Source organism: Chanodichthys erythropterus, chromosome 16 (genome assembly GCF_024489055.1).
Source record: "Chanodichthys erythropterus isolate Z2021 chromosome 16, ASM2448905v1, whole genome shotgun sequence".
NCBI classification, from domain to species: Eukaryota; Metazoa; Chordata; class Actinopteri; order Cypriniformes; family Xenocyprididae; genus Chanodichthys; species Chanodichthys erythropterus.
Genome location: NC_090236.1, coordinates 2,451,456 through 2,458,562, shown reverse-complemented (window position 1 = coordinate 2,458,562; position 7,107 = coordinate 2,451,456).

The window sequence follows — 7,107 nt, the reverse complement described above, 5'->3', positions numbered from 1 at the left end:
TCAGTACACAAGGAGCAAACTATAGACTTTGTGGCTCGTTCCTCAGTCAAGGATGTCTAAGGATAAGACATGGACACCCAGGGATGCAAAGCCTCATGGGGGAACCACAGAACAATAATTTTTCCCCATCCATGCCTGAACTCAGATCCTAAGGTACTCGCTACAATAAGAAATTCAGTTCCAGCAACAACCTTCATCTTTTTCAGGGGTCCACATGATTGTGGTCAAAGATCCACTCCAGGCACAGTAATTCTTTAAAAAAAAAAAAAAAAAAAGGCAATTTATCGGTTAGATATCAACAAACAACTTGAAATATTTCCTCAGGCCCAAGAAAGATGGCAGTCTTCATTTAAAGCTTTTGCCTTTCAAGATGCTAACCACAACACAATTTTTGTAGATCATGGAACCAAACATGAAAATTTAATGTGCCAGGGTATTTTATAGGTGGTGGGCCTAAAGATACTCCCAAACTTGGGATGACTGTTTGATATACACAATTTTGTCACCAGATCATGAGAGAGAGTCTGTTATAAACCTTGAAAAAAAATGTCTGATTAATTTAGTTAACTCCTTAAAAATGACACCATTTCAGACTCCACAGAATTTACTTCTCTGCCACAATCTTTCCAATTAGGCAAGCAGTGAGGGTTGGCTCAGTTCCAAAAGTTAATGGGTATGATATCTGCAATAAAATATAGTACCCAGGAGGCTTTTCAAAGCATAGCCACTGCAATGATGGATTAACTTTTTTACTCCACCCTAAATAACACAAATGAGTGAAGTTAAGAGTCATACAGAAAAGTAATCAGACTTTGCATCTGTGGAGAAACAAAATGATGTGTCTCAAATGGGCCATTTGGTGAATATCCCGGTGAGGAGAATGGTAGTGACTACAGATGGTTCCCTGACTGGATTCCCTGACTGGCCATTTGGAGGGACAGAATACTCAGGGGATCATGGATGCTCACCTGGACTGTGGAGCACACCAATGTTCTGTAGTTGAGGGTGATCCATCTATCCTTAAGGGACTTGATTTAGTTTCTACAGAAGAAGCATGTGTTTGTAAAGACCGACAACATGTTAGCAGTATAACGTACTTTCAGATGGGTACCAGACTACTGCACTGCCTCCAGGAAACCTAGTAATGTCTACTTTGGGCTTTCCCAAGATCCAAGATGCTTTTCCTCCTCTACCCTTGATTCAACATGTGTTCAGACATGAAGAACTGGGCCATTACAGAGTGTTACTGATTCACTGCAAATGGCCAAGAAAACATTGGTTCCCGTTTCTCCAATGTCTGATACAGGGCAGTCCATGGCCATTACCACTGAGCTGACCTTTTCTAAGGTGATGTGCCAGATTTATTGACAACCACACCACAGCTTTGGGGTTGACCTCTGCTCAGCCTCTTCTCTTAGGAGTTGGAAGTGACAGTTGTGAGAACTATTAATAGTGCAGAAGCATTCTCCTTTTGGGATAACTATTTAAACGGATGATAAATGTGGTGTCAGGACAGAAACCTTCCTACTGTCGGGTTTCTTTAGAAAAACACTCTATGGTGTGCTAGTTCCTCAAAGAGGCTTTAAAAACTTTAAGATCAATTTTTTTGTCTCTCATCTCCATAAACTTTATTACTTTAACTTTATTTCTTTGTTGACTAAACCTGTATTTGCATGTTCATCCTTAGGAAGAGTCACTCTGAACATTGAGAAGAATCCAAAAATCACAGTGGTGCAGATGGGACATAAAATAACTGCTGAGCTGTGTTGAGCTCTGTGGGACATTTCAAAAACTCTGATGACTGATAATAGAGAAAGTAATATCTATTTTAATGAATAAAGAGCACATTTAGTTTGCAATGGACTTGAAAATTGACTGTCTACCAGTAGCCACTAACTATTCACTTCAGATATGAAATATTTTTTTGTAAAATAATACTGAGCTGTCACAATATGGCAAAATGGACCAGTGAGATCAAAGTTTAACTGTGCATTTGATGGACTTAATTTCAATTGACATTTCTAATTCATGGATGCATTCAAATTTTAATTTCTTGACTGTGATTATTTTTCACCTAGGAAGCTATGTAGTTGCATTCTACATATGGAGAAGCCAAAAAGCATTGGTTAAAATAATGTTGCTTTTCTTATAAACATTATACTGTATGTTAGCGTTGTGGTGAGGTTTTTCTCAAAGGAAAGAAAACTTCTTTCAATGGCTTTTTTCTTTTCTTTTTTTTTTAAAAAACGACTTGACATTCATTCTCTTTTAGATTTTATACGGTGATATATGATGTTTATGGTATTCAAAAATGAAATACTTTTAATAATAATTTTCAAATAATCAAAATATCTACAATTTTCTAGCTTCAGTGTGTATTATGATACTGTCAATGTTTTTGAATGTCAAAATGGTCTGGTCTGGAGGTTTTTTTCTGTTTTGAGATTTGATTTGATCAGTGTTGCAAGTTCAGTGTGGTTCATAAGCTCTACTGTATACATATGTTCCTCTCCAGGGTTGATGTTTGTTTTACTCTCTGAATCTGTTAGAGTAAAAGGTCCTTGTCAAGGGTTTCAAGTTTCACTGAATCAAGAAGTGTTGCAGATAAAGCGGTTCAAAGACAGTTACTATCTGAATATCTTTGTCCATTTTCTTACAAAAAAAAATAAATAAAAAATCACTAGAATCAGTTTATTTTCTTTGTTGTACTGTAGTAATTTTCTCATGTGACCATTGATGATAAAAATTTAAGAAAGTGCCATTTTATTAAGTTTTGTCCTACTCTGTACTGATGCATTTTTAATTTGCCTTATTTTGTCTTGTAAGAATTTAGTACGATTTATATAAACTCCATTTGATTTTCAAAAATACATGACTATATGTAGCTAATTATCATTCATTTTGGTGCAATGATAAATCCAGAAGACTAACAGCAAATCAACTGAAATAAAACAAATATTTATGTCATTGGTTAGATTTGTTTACATCACATTTTTTGTATTTACATATTTACTGTCCACGTGATTTTACTTTTTCAATGGGTAAAATATAATTTTTTACATTACATCATTTGGTATTGGGTGTATATAACCTTGATGTATGTTTTCATCACTCTACTGAACATTTTTGATGTCATTATTTTAGATTTTGTATTAAATGTAAGGTTGATTCTGCCACAAATGCTATAAGATTCAACATACTGTATGTAACTTATCATCATTGTAATTGGTCTCTAGAATAAGGATTTTTCTTTCCTCCAATTACACCCATTCAGCACATGCTCATTAAAATTCACTCTGTCTGAGAAAAAGAAGTGCAACTGTTTCACTTTGTGAGAAATTTTTAACAGAAATGAAAAAATATATATTTTTTGGATGTCAGATATTTTCTGCTGTCTACAGTTCTGATTATTATTTCTATTTTTATCTCTAGATTAAAAATTAAAGTCTGCATGAAACAGAAGTTGCAGTAGTCTTTTCTTTCTTTTGATTTTGCTATTGCTGCAATCTCATGTGAGTGACCATCCTCATGGTCACTCACATGAGAGATGAGAAGAGATGTTGATGCAAGAAATAGAAGTTTCCTTTAGAGCGAACTTTAATGCTGCACCATAAGGCTGTGCCATAGTGTCGACAGATCATGTGAATCAGTTCTTCATGGGGCTGACTGTGTTGTGAGCATTCACAATAACGAAGGTCTGCTCCCGTCTCACTCTGTTCTTAAAGGATAAGAATCAGAAATCTGCGGCCCCTGGGTCGAGTCCCGTGTTTACCGAGGCGACACGGTGGCTTTGATCAGAGGGTTTGCAGGTTGAGTTGGTTAAAGTGGAGCTCAATAACCCTTTCTCTCATTCTTTCTCCAACTCCAAAGTCCCATTATGTATCTGGAAGCTCGTTCTGAGAGTTCTTCCGATCCAAATAGAGACCAATTAAAATGAAAATGAATAATGAATCCGTATGTAGCACGCCATTCGTATGTAGTACGCCCGCTGCCCAGCTGGCGGCGCTGCAGTAAAAGTCTATATAACAGCAATAACGAGACCGTCAAAGATGTGCTATAGTTCACAATGGAGTCACTCTTCTAATGGCTTTATTACAATAAATTAACCATAATGTCTTGTTTAACCTCAACGAATATCTCTATTCAGCAATAAACATTCTCCAAAACCTTACATTTGTTCAGCAATATCAATAAATTGTATATATTGCATAACCAAACCCTTGTTTTGGCTCTTACTTTGCTTTCACTTCTCTGTACATTTTTAAAGTCTATTACCTGGATATATTTTATACTTAGTCCCCATAAACTAATATTACAATACCATATTCTTTCTATGTCCTAATGAGAATGTGTCATTAAAAAAAAGTAGGCCTACCATTCTTTTGAATTAAATACTTGAGCTAGCCTCCAGTAATACAAAATAAACACTCAGGCCTAAATTCAATGAGTATAACAAAGATTTTTTATGTAATGCTCACCTTTACCCTCACATTTTCTCATTTCATGTAATCAGTCCAGCATTCATATAACAATCATAAACAATGGGGAAACAACTGATTACATGCATAAAGAGAATTAAATAATCAAATGCATAAAAAGATGTGACCTTCAGGATGTCACACTCTCACCAACAAAAGAAATTGCTCCAGACATCACTGTCCCTTTAATTTTCTCACATTTCAACAGATTTCCAGCGTTGTGTGTAAATGTGCATTATCTAAAGGCATACACCTGTATTCAGTATTTACATTAACGTCTGTCTGTGCATGTGTCTTAATTCTGTTTTCTTGTAGGTACTACCTTTTTAGTATCCACCAAAGGCAGCATAAGGTGATAAGGTAGAATAAGACCCTATCTGGTAAGGAAATGTAGGCACAGGTTACAGGTTACCGCTATATTGGCATCAGCTGTGCAGCACCTATCTCAGTACACTCTAAAAAATGCTGGGTTAAAAACAACCCAAGTTGGGTTGGAAATGGACAAACCCAGCGATTGGGTTGTTTTAACCCAACTGTTGGGTTAAATGCTTTCCCAACCTGCTGGGTAGTTTTATTTAACCCAACTATTGTTTGAAAATGACTATATGGCTGACTTAAAATGAATCTAAAATGAAATTAAAATGTTCATTTATTAAACATATTAATAAATGTTAATTTTCAAGATATTTTGGGTTCATTTTAAGTAAGCAATACTGTAATTTTTAAACAATAGTTGAGTTAAATAAAACTACCCAGCAGGTTGGGCAAACATTTAACCCAACTGCTGGGTTGAAACAACCCAATCGCTGGGTTTGTCTATTTTCAACCCAACTTGGGTTGTTTTTAACCCAGCATTTTTTAGAGTGTAGGCAGTTTATAATTAGGCTGACCCAATGAGGGGTAAGTGAAGCCTCATGTGGGTTTCCTTTCTCTCTTGAACCTCATCCCTTTGGACCAACCATCTGTCTTTCTTATTCCACAAGTACCATCTCTCCCAGCTCATTCTCCATCACTTTGGGTTCAAGTGCAACAGGTAAGTCAGTCAATGAGTAGATTGCCACATGCTCAGGTAAGTATTCTTCCTCTACTCCTAGAATAATCTCTTCATTCCGTACAGATTAATCCACACTATCGAATCTCATCTTCAATGACCTTCAGGTATAGTCTTCCTCTGCTCAGATCTCTGTTGTGCAGAGGAGTGGAACCAGTAGTGAGCTCTCAGAGCATCACTGTCATCCGAACATGAATCACTTGAATTCGGTTCTTCAGGCTCTCTTGTCGATTTTAACAAACTTTGTTTCCTCCCCTTAGGTCTACATGACTCGTCAGCTCGGTGGCAGGTCATTAACCAGGTGAAGCAGGTTCATTTCCTTCAGCCTGAGGCTTATGAAATGGCTTTTACATTTAGCAAAAATAGAACTTTGTTTTTTGTTCTTAAAAAACAAACAAGCCCAGGTGAGAAAAACAATTGCATTGTAATCATTACTTTCCATAAAAAACTAAATAATACAATTAGTTACTTTTGTAATGCATTAGCCTACTTTAAAAAGTAATTTTCCCCAACACTGATTGTTGACACTGTACAACTACCGCCTGTAACACAGTTCAGTTCGTAGTTGGGGGAAGGAAGAGGACAGGGACGACGAACAACTGCTGACTGAGACTTTATTAACTTTCAAAAGGGTTCAACAGAAAGACTGTGCAGCGCACAACAACAAAAATAAACAATCCACAAAGGGCTTCACTCCAGGTTCGGTATACACCATACACAAGGCAAGGGCTTCTCTCCAAGTTTGGTATACACAATCCACAAGGGCTTCACTCCAGAACCTCGACACGACTCAGTCAGCAGTTCCCCTTTCTCTCACACACACACACACACACACACACTCCTGCTTCTCACAGCGTTTTATCCTGTCTCCGCGCCAATCACTGGAATGAGAAACAGGTGTTCGTGATTTGTATTCAACCCACTCACTTACCAAGCGTCTCCCGCTATTCTCTTCGGTTGCAGACCTCGCTGAACCACGCCCCCCTCGCCACACCGCCATTTTGTCTTTCATTGTTATGTTTCTAAATTATTTTGAGACATATATTGGGAGAGAAATTAAGAGGTGCGTTATGCTGCATAATAGAAAAGAACTGTGTGAAAACCTTGAAAAAAAGGATACTTTAAGAAAAGCATGTAAATGGTAAAAAAATAAATAAAAATAATAATAAAAAAAAAGAAGAAGTAATTACTCAAGTCAGTAAATGTAAATAAGATCATTAATGTTTAACAGAGAGTCCAACGGTTACATTGAATGCAGCTCAAAACAAACAATTTTCTATTGATTCTCTCAGTTCACTTTGATGGGACTCATTTACGAGTAATCAAGACTTCAAATAACACATCCTGGAAAAACCTGAATGTCTTTAGAGTTTTTTAATTTGTTCTACTCATAAAAGGAAAACACATCAAAATATATTACACATCATAAAATATGTTATCTTTTTAAAAAGTTAAAATATTTGATGGCTCAAAATACTTTTTTTTTTTTTTTTACATTGCTAGTACAAAAAATAAAATGCCCTCTAATGCAATATTTTATATTATAAAGGAGCTCAGTTTCACTGCAGTGCTGTCTCT